We start from the raw sequence: 16729 nt of genomic DNA on the forward strand, positions 1-16729 counted from the left end.
CATCTTCCAACTGTTACAGAAGAAATCTTCGCCCCTATTCCCCCTTCGAGAGTCAAGAATACAGGAATACAATGTTATTAAGATGTTTGCATTTCATGTTAACCCTTTTTACATCTTTTAGGCTGTTTATATACAAGAAAACGACGAGGACGTCTTGTCTTAAGTCCGGGAGTATGCAGCATCCCAGAAGATACCCTTCTGGTTCCCTGTTATTTGTATGTCATGCATTGTATGTGTTTTACATGTCTTTATTATTTTTCACACAGTGTGCTGTTCACCAGCTGAAGAGAAGGATGAAGGTATCAGTGGGGAGCCACTAGAGGGTGCATTGTACATCTAGCATTGTTTGAAAAGGGGGTGGAGCCTGGCGACTGCCCTAGAGCCTCACTCTGACTCTGTCTCAGGGTATGTTCACACGGCCTATTTACGGACGTAATTCGGGCGTTTTGGCCCCGAATTACGTCTGAAAATAGCGCCTCAATAGCGCTGACAAACATCTGCCCATTGAAAGCAATGGGCAGACGTTTGTCTGTTCACACGAGGCGTATATTTACGCGCCGCTGTCAAATGACGGCGCGTAACTAGACGCCCGCGTCAAAGAAGTGACCTGTCACTTCTTTGGCCGTAATTGGAGCCGCTATTCATTGACTCCAATGAATAGCAGCGCTAATTACGGCCGTAATTGACGCGGCGTTCAAGCGCCTGCACATGCCGGTACGGCTGAAATTACGGGGATGTTTTCAGGCTGAAACATCCCCGTAATTTCAGCCGTTACGGACCCCCGCCGTGTGAACATACCCTCACAGTCTACACAGAGGAGTCGGGTCGTGTCTGTGAGGAGACAGACATGTCTGCTAGCTGCTCTGACACAGCAGATTAATACAATCCTTTCAACTGGCAACAGGTCTCAGCACCTGCAGCCCAATGCAAGAGGAGGAACAGTAAGGAGATTGTAACCAGCATATCATCTCTATCATCACCACAGCAAGTATTATTTAGCTGAAAAGCTGTCTGTCTGTTTCTGAGGAGAAGTCTATATAATATTGGGCCTCAGAACTCCTGCTGGCGCTGTTACCGGTTCTGCCGCACGCCACAATTAATATAAGAAGTGTCTATCAAGTCACTCAACTACAACCCTCATCACTGAGAAAAGTGAGTTCATTTATTACACACGCTGCTGGAAAAGTGAATGATTTCTAGATATAGCTGGACAATTGAAACCCTCATTGGTCACCCACTGGTCCCTTCTTCCCCTCAACTGTTGAAGTGGACAGAAGATAACGTGCCTCCATTTTGGAAGACTGTATAAAGTTCTTCAGTAAACGTGAGTTATTCAAATCCCCTGTGTCGTCTGGTCCCTGCACTGCATAACATCAAGGGCACCCCACATACCACCTTGCCAGGCGCACACATACTACTACCACCATCACGGGAGTTGCTACGGGGGAAAAGACTATCACCACCATCATCCATAGTGCAGCCCCCCTGTCACTGTGCCAGCCCGAGAAGGAGCGAGGGAGGAGAGGTAGAGATTCCTACAGATACCTCAGGCCATACACCGTGCACTTCACTACTGCTCCCATCCTCCTGGGAAGCTCTTCCTCGTGGTTTCTGCACATCCCACACACATCCCCCTGTATATAGCGTCCCACACACATCCCCCTGTATATAGCATCCCACACACATCCCCCTGTATATAGCATCACACACATCCCCCTGTATATAGCATCACACACACAGCCCCTGTAGATAGCATCACACACAGCAGTGATGAAGGGAGGGAGTGAGTTATGGAGGAATGAAGGGAGGGATGAACAGATGGAGGGAGTGAGTGATGAAGGGATGGGGGTTTGGAAAAGCACTCACCAGCCTGGAGCTCTGTGTAAAAACTTGACTGGTGGGCGGGCCTTCTTCCCTGCAGATATTCTGCTCCTTCACTGTGATAGACGGACCTGATTGGTGGGCGGGGTCACATGGGCACGACGTCATCAAAGGCCCTTTAGCCTTCAATTCGGAGCACATTTATGTAGAGAGGTAACTTTCACTATCCCGGCTAAGCCCGCCCCGAATTGGTCTGCCTGCACCTTCTCTCTGCAGTGACAGTTAGCAGCGCAAGTGCGCTGCATAGTTGCAATGGGCCCCCTGAGTGCCTCGGGCCCCAGGCGACCGCCCGAAAGGCCCATATGATGATCCGCCATTGGCGGCGGCGGCACCACAAGCAACCACTGTGGCTGCTACAGCAGTAGCGACGGCACTATAGTAAAGCATGGAGGTATCTCCCTGCTCGGCTATCTACTAGCGCCACTGTAGCTCCCTGAAGTAGCGGAATCCCTGTGTGGCCGGGGATTCCGCTCCTGGAGCGCTCCGCTTGATTTCTCTGTCCATATATGATCAGTGTAATCAGGGGAAACTCCTGTAGCGGAATCCCCGTCCACAGGGTTGCCGACTCTGTGACCAGGGATTCCACTCCAGGAGAAGTCAATGACGTCACTGTCCATAAATGGACACAGATGACAGGAGCTTCTCCTTGAGTGGAATCCCTGGTCACAATGTCGGCAATGCTGTGGACGGGGATTCTGCTTCAGGAGTTGCCCATAATGTCACTGTCCCATATATGGACAGAGACATCAAGCGGAGCGCTCCAGGAGCTGAATCCCCGGCCACACGGGGATTCCGCTCCTTCAGGGAGCTACAGTCGTGCTATGTACAGGAAGGGGTGGGGGTGCTATCTAGATGGGGGCTGTGTGGCACTACCTACAAGAGGGCTGTGGGCTGTATGGCATTACCAACAAGGGGGCTGTGGGCTGTGTGGCACTACCAACAAGGGGGCAGTGTGGCACTAGCTACAAGGGGGCTGTGTGGCACTACCTACCAGGGCGCTGTGTGGACCTACCTACAAGAGGGCAGTGTGGCACTACCTACCAGGGCGCTGTGTGGCACTACCTACCAGGGGGCTGTGTGGCACTACCTACCTGGGTGCGGTGTGGCACTACCTACAGGGGGCTGTGTGGCACTAACTACAGGGGGCTGTGTGGCACTAACTACAGGGGGCTGTGTGGCACTCCCTACAGGGGGCTGTGTGGCACTCCCTACTGGGGGCTATCTGGCAGTCTCTACTGGGGGCTGTGTGGCACTCCCTACAGGGGGCTGTGTGGCACTCCCTACAGGGGGCTGTGTGGCACTCCCTACCAGGGGGCTGTGTGGCACTATCTACAAGGGGCTGTGTGGCACTATCTACAAGGGGGCTGTGTGGCACTATCTACAAGAGGGCTGTGTGGCGCGGTCTACAAGGGGGCTGTGTGGCGCTGTCTACAAGGGAGCTGTGTGGCGCTATCTACAAGGGGGCTGTGTGGCGCTATCTACAAGGGGGCTATGTGGCGCTATCTACAAGGAGCTGTGTGGCGCTATCTACAAGGGGGCTGTGTGGCGCTATCTACAAGGGGGCTGTGTGTCTCTATCTACAAGGGGGCTGAGTGCCTCGGGCCCCGGGCGACCGCCCGAAAGGCCCATATGATGATCCGCCATTGGCGGCGGCGGCACCACAAGCAACCACTGTGGCTGCTACAGCAGTAGCGACGGCACTATAGTAAAGCATGGAGGTGTCTCCCTGCTCGGCTATCTACTAGCGCCACTGTAGCTCCCTGAAGTAGCGGAATCCCTGTGTGGCCGGGGATTCCGCTCCTGGAGCGCTCCGCTTGATTTCTCTGTCCATATATGATCAGTGTAATCAGGGGAAACTCCTGTAGCGGAATCCCCGTCCACAGGGTTGCCGACTCTGTGACCAGGGATTCCACTCCAGGAGAAGTCAATAACGTCACTGTCCATAAATGGACACAGACGACAGGAGCTTCTCCTTGAGTGGAATCCCTGGTCACAATGTCGGCAATGCTGTGGACGGGGATTCTGCTTCAGGAGTTGCCCATAATGTCACTGTCCCATATATGGACAGAGACATCAAGCGGAGCGCTCCAGGAGCTGAATCCCCGGCCACACGGGGATTCCGCTCCTTCAGGGAGCTACAGTCGTGCTATGTACAGGAAGGGGTGGGGGTGCTATCTAGATGGGGGCTGTGTGGCACTACCTACAAGGGGGCTGTGGGCTGTATGGCATTACCAACAAGGGGGCAGTGTGGCACTAGCTACAAGGGGGCTGTGTGGCACTACCTACCAGGGCGCTGTGTGGCACTACCTACAAGAGGGCAGTGTGGCACTACCTACCAGGGCGCTGTGTGGCACTACCTACCAGGGGGCTGTGTGGCACTACCTACCTGGATGCGGTGTGGCACTACCTACAGGGGGCTGTGTGGCACTAACTACAGGGGGCTGTGTGGCACTCCCTACAGGGGGCTGTGTGGCACTCCCTACAGGGGGCTATCTGGCAGTCTCTACTGGGGGCTGTGTGGCACTCCCTACAGGGGGCTGTGTGGCACTCCCTACCAGGGGGCTGTGTGGCACTATCTACAAGGGGCTGTGTGGCACTATCTACAAGGGGGCTGTGTGGCACTATCTACAAGAGGGCTGTGTGGCGCGGTCTACAAGGGGGCTGTGTGGCGCTGTCTACAAGGGAGCTGTGTGGCGCTATCTACAAGGGGGCTGTGTGGCGCTATCTACAAGGGGGCTATGTGGCGCTATCTACAAGGAGCTGTGTGGCGCTATCTACAAGGGGGCTGTGTGGCGCTATCTACAAGGGGGCTGTGTGTCTCTATCTACAAGGGGGCTGTGTGGCGCTATCTACAAGGGGGCTGTGTGGCACTATCTACAAGGGGGCTTTGTGGCGCTATGTATAAGGGGGCTGTGTGGAACTATCCACAAGGGGGCCATGGGGCACTACCTAGAAGGGGCTGTGTGGCACTATCTACAGGGAATCTGTGAGTGGTGGGCTGATGGTCATTTTACTGTGAGTGGGGGGCTGATGGTAATTTTACTGTGAGGGGGGCTGATGGTCATTTTACTGTGAGTGGCGGGCTGATGGTCATTTTACTGTGAGTGGGGGGCTGATGGTTATATTACTGTGAGTGGGGGGCTGATGATCATTTTACTGTAAGTGGGGGGCTGATGGTTTTCAAGTGGTTTACACCTCTCACCTCCAATTGAAAACGCTGTGTGAACATAGTGTTTGTAGTGCTTGTTTTTAGCCGTTTTATGAATTTCTCTAAACAATTTTTGGTATGGGTGCCCTGAGGAAATTTTATTTTTCCAGTGCTGCCTCGAGTCCGAAAAGTTTGGGAAACTCTGTACTAGGCTACAGGATCACGCTGGCCTACGCAAGGATCCCATGGCGGAGCAGCTCAGTTCGTCGTGGGAACGGGCCTAGGCGAGTACAATTTTTGTTTTTGTTTGGGGGCACTGTCTACAAGGGGGATGTGGGGGGGGGCTGTATGGCACGATCTACAAGGAGGAGGTGGGGAATTATGGCACTGTCTACAGGGAGGCTCTATGGCAAAATCTACAGGGGGCACTATACTCTGTGGGGGCCACTAAGTGGACATTCTAATGTGTAGGGGTACTACAGAGGGCATAATATTGTGGGCACAATTAGAGGTCAAAATACTGTGTCCTTGAAAGTGCTGTAATATATTATATTATTAAATATTATTATTATACTGTATGGGGGCACTAAAGGGGCATTATAAAAAATTTTAAGGGGTATTTTTTTTTTAATGATGGCGATGGGGTGCCGAAAGATCATTTTGCACCGGGCGCCATCTATCCTAAGGCCGGCCCTGAGTATAATGCCCCCACACAGAGGCATATTAATTATTTATTTCTGTTACAGCACCAACATATTCCACAGTATGTTCTTGGGAGGAAACCCACACAAACACGGGGAGAACATACAAACTCCATGCAGATGTTGTCTTTGGTTGGATTTGAACCTGGGAACCCAAATACAGTTCACATGCTGCTGATCAAAAAATTGCACCGTATGTCAATTTCTGAGCGTTTTTTCCGCTTATTATTTACGCAGCGTGTGAATGAGATTTGTTCCAATCTCATCTACTTTCCTGCTACTGTACTATGCTGCGGATTTTCCGCTACAAAATCTGTTGTGGAAAATCTGCAGTATTTACGCTACGTGTGAATTTACCCTTAGGCCTCATGCACACTAATGTGTTTTTGCGGCCGCAACTCACCCGCAAATCTGCAGGTGAATTGCGGACCCATTCATTTCTAAGGGCCCATGCTCACGACCGTGGTTTCCATGGTCCGTGCATTGGCCCGGAGCCCGTCCCGATAGGACATGTCATTATACGGGCCGCATTTGCAGTCCGGGCTCATTGAAATCAATGTGTGCACAGTCCGTGATTTGCGGGCGGCCCGCGAATAACACTCTGTGGCCGTCCGTGCCGCAATTACAGGCCGTGCACAAGGCTATGTTCGAGTGTATGAGGCCTTAAGCTACAGCTGCAGTCCGAATAAATACATTGATTTGCGTACAATCTTGTGCACTGCAGCTGTCACTCAAGAGCTCAAATAAATCAGTAGCTACAAAAATTCTAGGTGTAGCCTGGACTTTAGGCCTTGTTCGCACGGTGTAGATTTGCTGCATATTCGGATGAATTTTTTAAGCCAAAACTAGAATTGGATCCACAAGAGAACAGACCCTTTAAGGCTTTCCTTTAGGCCTTATTCACACGAACGTATAATACGTCCGTGCTACGCGCGTGGAATTCACGCGCGTCGCACGGACCTATGTTACTGAATGGGGCCGTTCAGACTGTCAGTAAATTTCACGCAGTGTATGTCCGCTGCATTAAACGCATGACATGTCCTATCTTTGGCCGTGTTTCGCTCTGCACACACCCATTGAAGTCAATGAGTGCATGCAAATCGCGCTCGGCACGCGGAAGCACTTCCGGGTGCCGCGCGTGATTCGCTCAACAGCAGTAAAACAATGAATGAAAACAGAAAAGCACCACATGCTTTTCTGTTTGTAAACATAAAACCAGAGTGTCATCATGATGCCGGCTGCATGAAAATCACGCAGCCATGCACCATATGCTGATGACACACGGACCTTTTGCGCGCGCAAAACACAGCGTTTTTTGCACGTGCAAAACAGACACGTCTGTGTGAATAAGGCCTTAGATATAGATTTCTTCTCTTCAGGTTCCGTTACTGGTTTTGGCTTAAAAAAATACATGCAAAATCTGCACTGTGTGAACAAGGCATTATGGCTCCTTTTTAATACTAATGTCTTGTTCACACAGTGAAGGGTTTACATGTATTTTTTTTTCAAGTCAAAACTATTATTAGATCCAGGAGAGCAGACCTATAAGTCCTTCCTTTACACATTTCTTATCTTTAGGTTCCATTCCTGATTTTGGCTTCATAAAAATACATGCAAAATCTGCACTGTGTGTACAAGGCCTAAATCTGCTCCAGTGTATTCCGTTCGACTGCAGCTTGATAGTTAAAATTGGAAAATCTCTACAAAAGTCTGTGTGTTGCTCTGGCCTGGACTTCCTTCTGGATTACAACCAGCTGAGTGCAAGGGAATAATTACAAGACAAGAAGAAGATCCTTTTTAACCACTTAATGCCTGAAGCAGTATAATAAGTGCTGCGACTCCCAGACACACCCAGCTCTGTGATCAGCTGCATTGTACACACCCGCCTTCCAGCATATGACCTTATATACTGTGCGGACATCTATCCTCTCCCAGCAGAGCAGATCCTGAGCAGCACAAGGTAAGGATAGAGGCAGGAGATAGATCTTGTATGTCAATCATGCTTGTCTGTCTTTATAGTCACAAAATATCCTTTACAGACATAGCAGAGCTGAATTTGTCTTTGAATTGTTTCTTTTATGCATTGTGATGGTCTAATGTAAGTAATGTTACAGAAAAACTGCTAAGTCTGTGTACAGATAATGTAGTAGTTACCTGCAGTCCCATGTAAAATCACAAAATGCAGTAGGTGTTCTATACATGTTATCACAGGCCGTATTTAATCCTAGAGACGTCCACATACAGAGCTAGACCCCTTGGGTGATGTGGTCCCGTGCCTTAGGGACAGGATGTTCTTGCACCTTTTTGGCTGTGTTTGAGTATATGGGTTTTACACCTGAGGGCCCAGTGCAGAAGTTAATACAATCATGTACCAATATTATTTAGGGGGTAAGGTGTGTTTTAGGCAAAGGAAATCTATTCCTGCAAAATCACTTTAAATAGGAGTTTGCACCAGTTTTGGGAGTGTGCTGGTTTTCCTAAATGAGGCCTTATTGCCCAAGCAGCAGTGTCAAACCGTGTTTAAATAAGTGGGCCATAAATTGTATGTATGACAGAGAAAATAGTGCCGACATACTGCCCTATAGTTAGGGCTTATTCAGATGAACGTATAATATGTCCGTGCAACGTGTGATTTTTCACGCGCCTCGCACGGACCTATGTTAGTCAATGGGGCAGTTCAGACTTTCCGTGATTTTCATGCAGCGTATGTCTGCGGCGTAAAACTCAGGACATGTCCTATATTTGCCTGTTTTTCACGCACTCATTGAAGTCAATGGGTGCATGAAAACCGCACACGGCACATGGAAGCACTTGTGTGCCGTGCGTGATGCGCGCTACAGTAGTCAAAACTATGAATGAAAACAGAAAAGCACCACGTGCTTTTCTGTTTACAAACATAAAAACAGTGTCATAATGGCGGCTGCGTGAAAATCACGCAGCCACGCATCATATACTGCTGACACACGGAGCTGTAATGGACTTTTTGCGTGCGCAAAACTCACACGCTCGTGTGAATCCGGCCTTAATGTTATGTCGCTATTGGGAGGTGTGAGTGGAGATCCACACGCATACTAACCGTTACAACGTAGGGTGTGCTGCTGCTGCGTAACTACTTGGCCCCAATTTAAAATCTAGAACCGGGCCCCCAACCATCAAGTCTTTAACCCCAGTTCTTGGCCCAAAGAATGGATTCTCACACTGCGTGTTTTTTTTTTGTTTTTTTGTTTTTTAATGAGACTTTAAATGCATTTAAAAAAATAGCATGTGGTGGAGGCCTAAAGAGGAGCAGCCTGCGCTCTTGTGTAGTATAGAGCGGACTCTGGTAGGAGCATGACTAAGAGAACATGCACTGTCCCTCCACGCTGCCTCTGGAGAATGCCAAGCTGCTGAATGCCGTATGCTGCCCAGCATGCACCTTCTGCCGGCGGGGTTAGCTAGCCTGTCTGGGCCCTGGCATACCTCAGCTATGCTCTGTCTTCTCCTGCGTCTAGGACGGTGGCTGTAAGCAAACTTTGTATGTTTTTTTTTTTTTTTTTTTTTTAAATCCTGTCTTGTGCTCTGTAGAATGGCAGTATGCATTTACTTGTTTCAATGGATGCCTGATCTCTAGGCCGTATTCACATGATGAGCGTGTTCAGTCTGTGATACACTGACCGTATGCTGGTAGTATTTCCCGGACTGAACCACTGCAGGGAGCCGGGCTCCTAGCGTCATAGTTATCTATGATTATCTAGAAAGGCACTCACTGAAAGCTGTGTAAAGTCCTTTTTATTGTGATCTTAGTAGGTATCAAAGCGGGAGGGAAAAACCGCAGGACTGCACACAAGTCAACAGCGAGCTTCATCGGCCTTGTCAAAAAGCTGTTATCTAATAGAGATGTCATTTTTACGTGCTGCTAGACTGTCAAACGTACTGCATAATGGCCAGCAGATTAGAATCTATCCTGATTTCTCACAAACTACTACCAAAAAAAAAAAAAAAAAAAAATTTAACAAAATCAAGGCTCACTTGAGAAGATCAGAAGCTAACCCCTTAAAGGGGTTGTCAACTACCGGGCAACTGATGATCTATCCACTGGATAAGTCATCCGTATATCATCGGTGCTTGTCCGACACCCATGACCCTGCACCGTTCGGTTGCTCCATTTGCCTGCGGGCACTGGATGTTGCACATCATGAGATGTACGGAGCCAGAAGCAGTTGGCTCTGTGCACTGCAGCTCGGCCACTATTCCGTGGCCGGAGCCAACTACTATTTTTTATTTTTTTTCTAAATCTGACATGTTAGGCTCTATTCACACGACAGGGTGTCTCGTGTCGGCCGATTAAAAACGGCAGTTTTGCATCCGTTCCGGGCAGTTTTTTTTTTTTGTTTTTTTTTTTTACCTGTTTTGCATCCATTTTTTTCCTGCCTGTTTTAAAATTGGATTAATTTCATTTGTACATTTTCTGCCACACACTGCCCTCTGTAGATAATGCTTCACCCTACCCTCTGTAGATAATGATGCACACTGCCCTCTATAGATAATGCCACTCAGCCCCCCCCCCCCTTGCAGGTAGTGCCACACAGCTGCCCCCCCCCCCCCCCTTGCAGGTAGTGCCACACAGGAACCTTTTACATAGCCCCCCCCCCCCCCCCCCCCATGTCAGGGACTTCTCCTGGAGCAGAAACACCCGGGGTCGGGGATTTCGCTTCAAAAGTGCCTGACGTCAATGTGTCCATATATGGACAGTATAATCTGACCTCTCCTGAAGCGGCATCCCCGGCCACAGCGTTGCCGAAGCAGTGGCTGGGGATTCCGCTCCTACAGGGAGCAAAAAAATACCCTCCTCCTCCTCACATGCACTTCGCACTGTGAGGAGGCGAGAGCGCGAGCGACGGAAGACACAGCCGCCACTCGGGACACATTCCAGTGATGGCCGTGTATTACCCAGCTCTATAGACTTCTATGGAAGAACGGCCGAAAATAGGGCATGTCCCATTTTTTTTGACAGCCGGGTTTCCCGGGCCATCAAAAAATCGGTAGTGTTAATAGCCCTATTTGGGGTCTATTGTTCCTACTGCAGCCGCGTGACGTTTGTTTTTTTGTTTTTTTTTTAACAGCCGTGTCACGGCTGGAAAACCCTGTCGTGTGAATAGGGCCTTAGTTTGTGGTAATAACTTTGGAATTATTTCATTTATCCAAGCGATTCTGAGATTGTACTTCATGTTAGTGGTAAAATTTTGTATATACATTGTTTGTGAAACACAAATTTAGAGACTGCAAAAATGTGCATTTTTCTAAATTTTAAATGTATCTGCTTGGAACCACACTGGTTGCTAGTTCACATTTCCCATATGTCCTAGTTTGTTTGCATAATTTTTTGACTATTTTTCCAGGACGTTACAAGGCTTAACTTCAGCAGCAATTTCTCACATTTTCAAGAGCATTTATAAACCTTTTTCTTGGGTTCTGTAGTGACTTTGTGGGGCCTATATATTAGAAAAGCTCCATAAATAACCCCCTTCTAAACTGCACCCCCTCTAAACAGCATTTAGAAAGTCTCAACCCTTTATGCGCTTCACAGGAATTAAAGAAAAGTAGAGGTGACCTGTACAATTTTTTTATTTTTTTTTTTTTTTTCTTTTACTGAAGAAACGTAACTCCTTATTTATTGCCCAGATTCTGCAGTTTTTAGAAATATCCCACATGTGACCCTAGTGACTGCAACACAGGCCTCAGGAGCAACTAGTGAATTTTGGGGTCTTTTTTATTAGGTTTTGTTTTAGGCATCACATCAGGTTTGGCGAGGTCTTGTGGTGCCAAAACCAAGGAAACCACTCCAAGAAGACCCCATTTTGGAGACTACAGTCCCAAGGCATTAATCTAGGGCTATAGTGAGCACTTTGACTCCGCAGGTTTTTTTTACTGAGATCATTGGAATTAAGCAGTGAAAATTTTTCATTTTCACAAGTGATAAAAGGGAAAAAAACTCCATCATTTTAGGTAATTTCTCCCACCCATTAAAAGGTATGTGGTCCTAAACTGCTGTTTGAGCACATGGCAGCGCTCAGAAGGGAAGGAATGCCATTTGGCCTCTGGAGCGCAGATTTTGCTGGATTGGTGTTGAGGCTCTATGTTAAATGTGCAAAACCCCTGAGGTACCAGACTACAGTGAAAAGCCCTGAAGTGACCCCCATTTTGGAAACTACACCCCTCGAGGCATTTATCACTTGCCAGGGCTTAGGAGTGAGTACCATGCACATTTGAGGTGTATTTTGGTGATGTTTTTTTTCATAACATTGGCACACTACTACATGGCTCTGAGGTCAAACAATAAAACAAACCCCCCCCCCCCCCCCATTTTGGTAACTACACACCTTAACCAGTTCAGGACCGGGCTATTTTGAGCCTTCAGGACCAGACATCGTTTAGCCCTTTGTAGCCCTCGTTAGTTAAATGGCTATAACTTTTTTATTTGTTGGGCTAACTACGTGATTTTTGCGACGTTTTTTCCGTAGACAATGCAGGTTTCATTTTTTTTTTATCGTTTTTATACACTTTTTTGCTATTTTAGAATTTTTATTCAAAGTTTGAAAATAATAGTAAAAAAATAAGCTTTTTTACGTTTCAGCTATTTTTTTTTGGTAACATAGTTTTACCCTAAAATAGAACTTTTATTTGTGATCGCCATTGTCTACCGTCAATTTTAATATATTGCATGTCTATATTAGAGTAATTGGATCAGCGCTAGCGTTACAACAATGATTGGCGGGGGGAACTGTTTTTTCTGGGTGGGTATTTTATGTGTATTTAATTTTTTTTTGCACTTTACTTTACTATTTTTTTATTACTATGGTCTGTCCCTCAAAGGTCAAAAGAGACCTTTGGGGAACTTTATATATTTTTTTTTTTCTTTTACACCATGTTTTTCCACTGTAACTGGAGCTGCACAGCAGCCCCAGTTACAGGGGAAATCAGCCCTCTCATAGTGACGATTGTCACTAATAGGGCTGTGCTGGGTCTTGTAAGACCCAGCAGCAGTCTGTAAGTAACGGCACCCGGCGATCATGTGACCAGTCACATGATCACCGGGAGGAATAGAGACAGCGGCGCGGCCGCTGCCTCTATTCCTATACACAGCGTTCATTGAGCGCTGTGTAAAAAGACATAAGCAGCTAAAGCTGCTTCTATCTTCTCCTCAGGGTCCCCGGCAGTCACTGACAGCCGGAGACCCGACATTCAGCTGCCCGATCGCGCGGGCAGCAAGTTAAAACCCGAGCCGTAAAAAGTCTATAGCTCGGGTTTTAAGGACCCTGACCGCAGGCCGTAAATATACAGCCAGCGGTCGGGAACCAGTTAAAGGGAACCGGTCACCAGCATTTCACCTATTAACCGGTTAAGAACTAGGCTGTTTTACAGCTAAATGACCAGAGCAAATGTCACAATTTTGCTATGCGCTTCTTTAGATGACTATAACTCTGCAGTTCATTTTTGAATTTTACACTCTTTATAAAGGACAGATAGGGCTTTGTTTTAGTGGCATTTGTCAGTATACATCATTTTATTTTTTATTTTTTTCCTCAAGTGGGCAAAATTGGGAAAAAAATGCAAGAATTTAGCAATTGCGTCAGTTTATGCTAGCATTTTTCACACACAGTATGGACCACGGCCAAAATTAATCTCCTTTCACAGTCTTCCACTTCTCCCGTGCATGGGGATACCAAATATGTGTGCCTTATTCACTGTGCGGGCATGTGCCAGGGCTTGGCATAAAAGGAGGCTTTTTGGTCCAGGAATCTTGCATTTGATTTTATAGCCGCATACTGTTTTCTGGGGGGTGTAATGCTGCTGAAAGATTAGAATCACCCCATAAATGACTTCATTCACACAAGTAGACCCCACAAGGTTTCCTTCAAGGGGTTTATCATATTTTTAGACCCAGTTTTCTTCTGAAAGTTTCTTGAATAAGATGGAACAAAATAAAATTAGCTTTTTTTTTTTTTTAGCAAATGCGTCAGTTTATGCTAGCTTTTTCACACACGGTATAGACCACGGACAAAATTAATCTCCTTTCACATTCTTCCACTTCTCCTGAGCATGGGGATACCAAATATGTGTGCCTTATTATCACATAGAGATGTAGGAGGGCGGACGATAGAAGAAGCTTATTTCACAAATCGTTTTTTTTTTCAAAGCTGGTTTTACAAAACTCAACAGAGTTTCTATAACACTTCCAAAATATCTGCTCTTGAAGCAGAAATCCCAAAATATTCATCTAGGGGTATAATGGGTTTTCTAAAATAAGAAATTGCAGGTTTATGCAAATGGAGCTCTCCAGCAGATGAACTTTAGAAAATAAGCAAACATGACATCCACCCCCCCCCCCCCCCCCACCCATTCCCTCCCTCACCCTTGGAGTAAAATCAGGGGAAAAATAAAAAAGTAATGTAGGGCAAATATATTTAACAAATTAACTAAAATCTAATAATGAGGGACAGAAATATCGGGAATCTTTGCGGTGCCCGTATTTTCTGCAGACGCGGCACTTTTTCTGGGGGTTGCTTCTGGTTGGTGTTGGGGGAATCCGACTGAAGTGTCTTTCAGTCAGTCGCGTGACATCCTCAGACTGGGGGCATTCTCGGGTGTCCTGAACATCAAATATGAGGCCTTCAATAATTTTCTCCTGGAAATCCAGGTATGTGTCTCTGCCTCTGTTTTTTTTGTAGAGCACGAATGAGTTGTGGATGGCCACCTGTAACAAATAAATGGCCACTTTTTTGTACCAGGTTTTTGTTTTTCGCTTTACTAAATAGGGCTGTAAAACCTGGTCGCTTAAATCCACCCCCCCATGTACTTGTTATATTCGGACACGCTCACTGGTTTGTGCTTGTCCGATGTTGCCCCCCCTTCCCTCACTGCCACTGTTCCTGCGGTATGAATCGTTCTTAGCACATACACGTCTTTGCGATCCCTGAACTTGACCGCCAGCAATTCCTCAGATGCATAAGCACAGGAGTCCCCCTTTACCATGCGCTTCCCCACTAATTGCTGTGGAAAACCAATTCTGTTTTTGCGCATGGTACCACATGCCCCAGTCCTTGCAGCATGCAAATGCCTAAACAGGGGCACACTAGAATAAAAATTGTCGCAGTACAGGTGGTACCCCTTGTGAAGCAGAGGCTGCATTATCTCCCACACGATCTTACTGCTGGTGGAAAGATCAGGGGGGCATCCAGGAACATTTATTGTGCGGTCCCGTCCTTCATAAATCCTGAAGGCGGTGGTATATCCTGACCCGCTTTCACACAATTTGTAGAGCTTAACGCCATATCTTGCCCTTTTGGAAGGTAGATATTGGCAAGAGCTAAGTCTGCCATGAAAGTTGAGGAGGGATTCGTCCCCACTTACATTCTGCTCAGGGGTGTAGAGTTGCAGAAATAAATTATTCAGGGAATTTATTAGCGGTCTAATTTTGAACAACCGATCCCGGTTTGCATCGGTACTTGGGGGGGGGGGGGGGCCTGTGCGTTGTCTTTGAAGTGGAGGAACCTCATTATTGTCTCATAACGAGACCTGGGCATTACTGCAGAATATACTGGGGTGGCTTGGGCGGGTCTTGTTGACCAGTAAGACCTAATGGAGGGCTTTTTGGCAATACCCATATTTAGGGTGAGCCCCAAATTTTTTTTTTTTTTTAAATTCCTGCAAATTGGTGGGCGTCCAATCTCTGGCATGGGTGGATGACGGTTTCTGCCTTATATATTGAGTGGCATATAAATTTGTTTCGTGGACAATCTGATTTAGGATGTCGTCCGTTATAAATAAATGGAAGTAATCCATTTGGACAAAATTTGTATTGTCCACGGTTATGCCAGGAGTGGCAGTAAATCTGTGGATTCTAGGCCCAAATGATGGGGCAGGTGCCCATACAAGAGCCTGGACTGGAGGGACCAGGCTGTCCCGTGCTACAGCGCTACTTGGCCCTGCGCTTTCATGTTCTGCAGTTTCAACTGCATCAGGGACAACGTCCCCTGAGGATGAACCTGAAGTGATGCTATCATCGTCACTGCCCAAAACCGGTTCCATCTCTGATGCGGTCTCCGACTCAGACCACAGCATGGCGTATGCCTCCTCGGCGCTAAACAACTTCCTCGCCATAACGTCACTAACACTAACTAAACAAATGTAATTTTTTTTTATATTTTTTTTTTTTTATGAAACACACAAACTAACTGGTATATATATCTACACTACCGCTAACAAAAATAAACCGCTATTGATATATATATATATTATATACTCCCTACCTGCCTATTCTAATAGAATAAAAGAAAGGTAGATGGATGGATAGATTGTATAGATAGATAGCAATCTATACAGAGAATGTTTTATAGTGTAACTATTTTTTTTCACTAATCTTCTGGCAGCAATTCTCTCGAGTCTATTCTCCTCAAACTGAAACAATGTTTGAGGAGAACAAAAGAGGCAGGACATTTACTGCCAGAAAAGTAAAAATAAAACAAATGTGGTCGCTGTGATAAGTTTTCACAGTGACATGTTCAGGGACCATCAGATTGGTCCCTGATACTCTGCCCAGTGCCCAGAGCTGTTGGTAACAGCGTGGACACAGGGCTGTGTGCATGCGATCGCGTGCGCACTGTTTTATACGTAGAAATGCATGTGATCGCTGTGATTGGTTGTCACAGCGATCACATGTTCAAGGGCCAAAAGATTGGCCCCTGACATTCTGCCCAGTGCCCATGGCTGTTAGCAACAGCCAGGGCATAGAGCTGTGTGCATGCGATCGCGCGTGCACAGTCTCTGAAGTGCCGCCGTAATTAGTCTATACGGCGGACTTCAGAGACCCTGACCGCTGGCCGTATATATATATATATATATATATACACATACACATACGCATACACACACAGCCAGCGGTCGGGAACCTGTTAAACCATTTAATACCTGGTGATAGTGGGTGAAAAAAAAATTCTACATAGAATTTGTCTGCTTTATT

General features: G+C 47.0%; 1 protein-coding gene across 2 annotated transcripts in view; it reads left to right on the forward strand.

The window, feature by feature from the left end:
- Positions 1-911: 911 nt before the first annotated feature.
- LOC142746664 (von Willebrand factor A domain-containing protein 5A-like) overlaps positions 912-16729 on the forward strand; it is a 44325-nt gene continuing 28507 nt past the window's right edge. The window contains exon 1 of one of the 2 annotated variants that reach the window (XM_075854932.1): positions 912-1324. The gene's annotated coding sequence lies outside the window, so the exon portion shown is untranslated. Of the gene's footprint in view, positions 1325-7432; positions 7691-16729 lie in introns of those variants that run through there. The other variant, XM_075854931.1, reaches the window with a different exon arrangement.

This window comes from Rhinoderma darwinii, chromosome 1 (genome assembly GCF_050947455.1).
Source record: "Rhinoderma darwinii isolate aRhiDar2 chromosome 1, aRhiDar2.hap1, whole genome shotgun sequence".
In the NCBI taxonomy this organism is placed as follows: domain Eukaryota; kingdom Metazoa; phylum Chordata; class Amphibia; order Anura; family Rhinodermatidae; genus Rhinoderma; species Rhinoderma darwinii.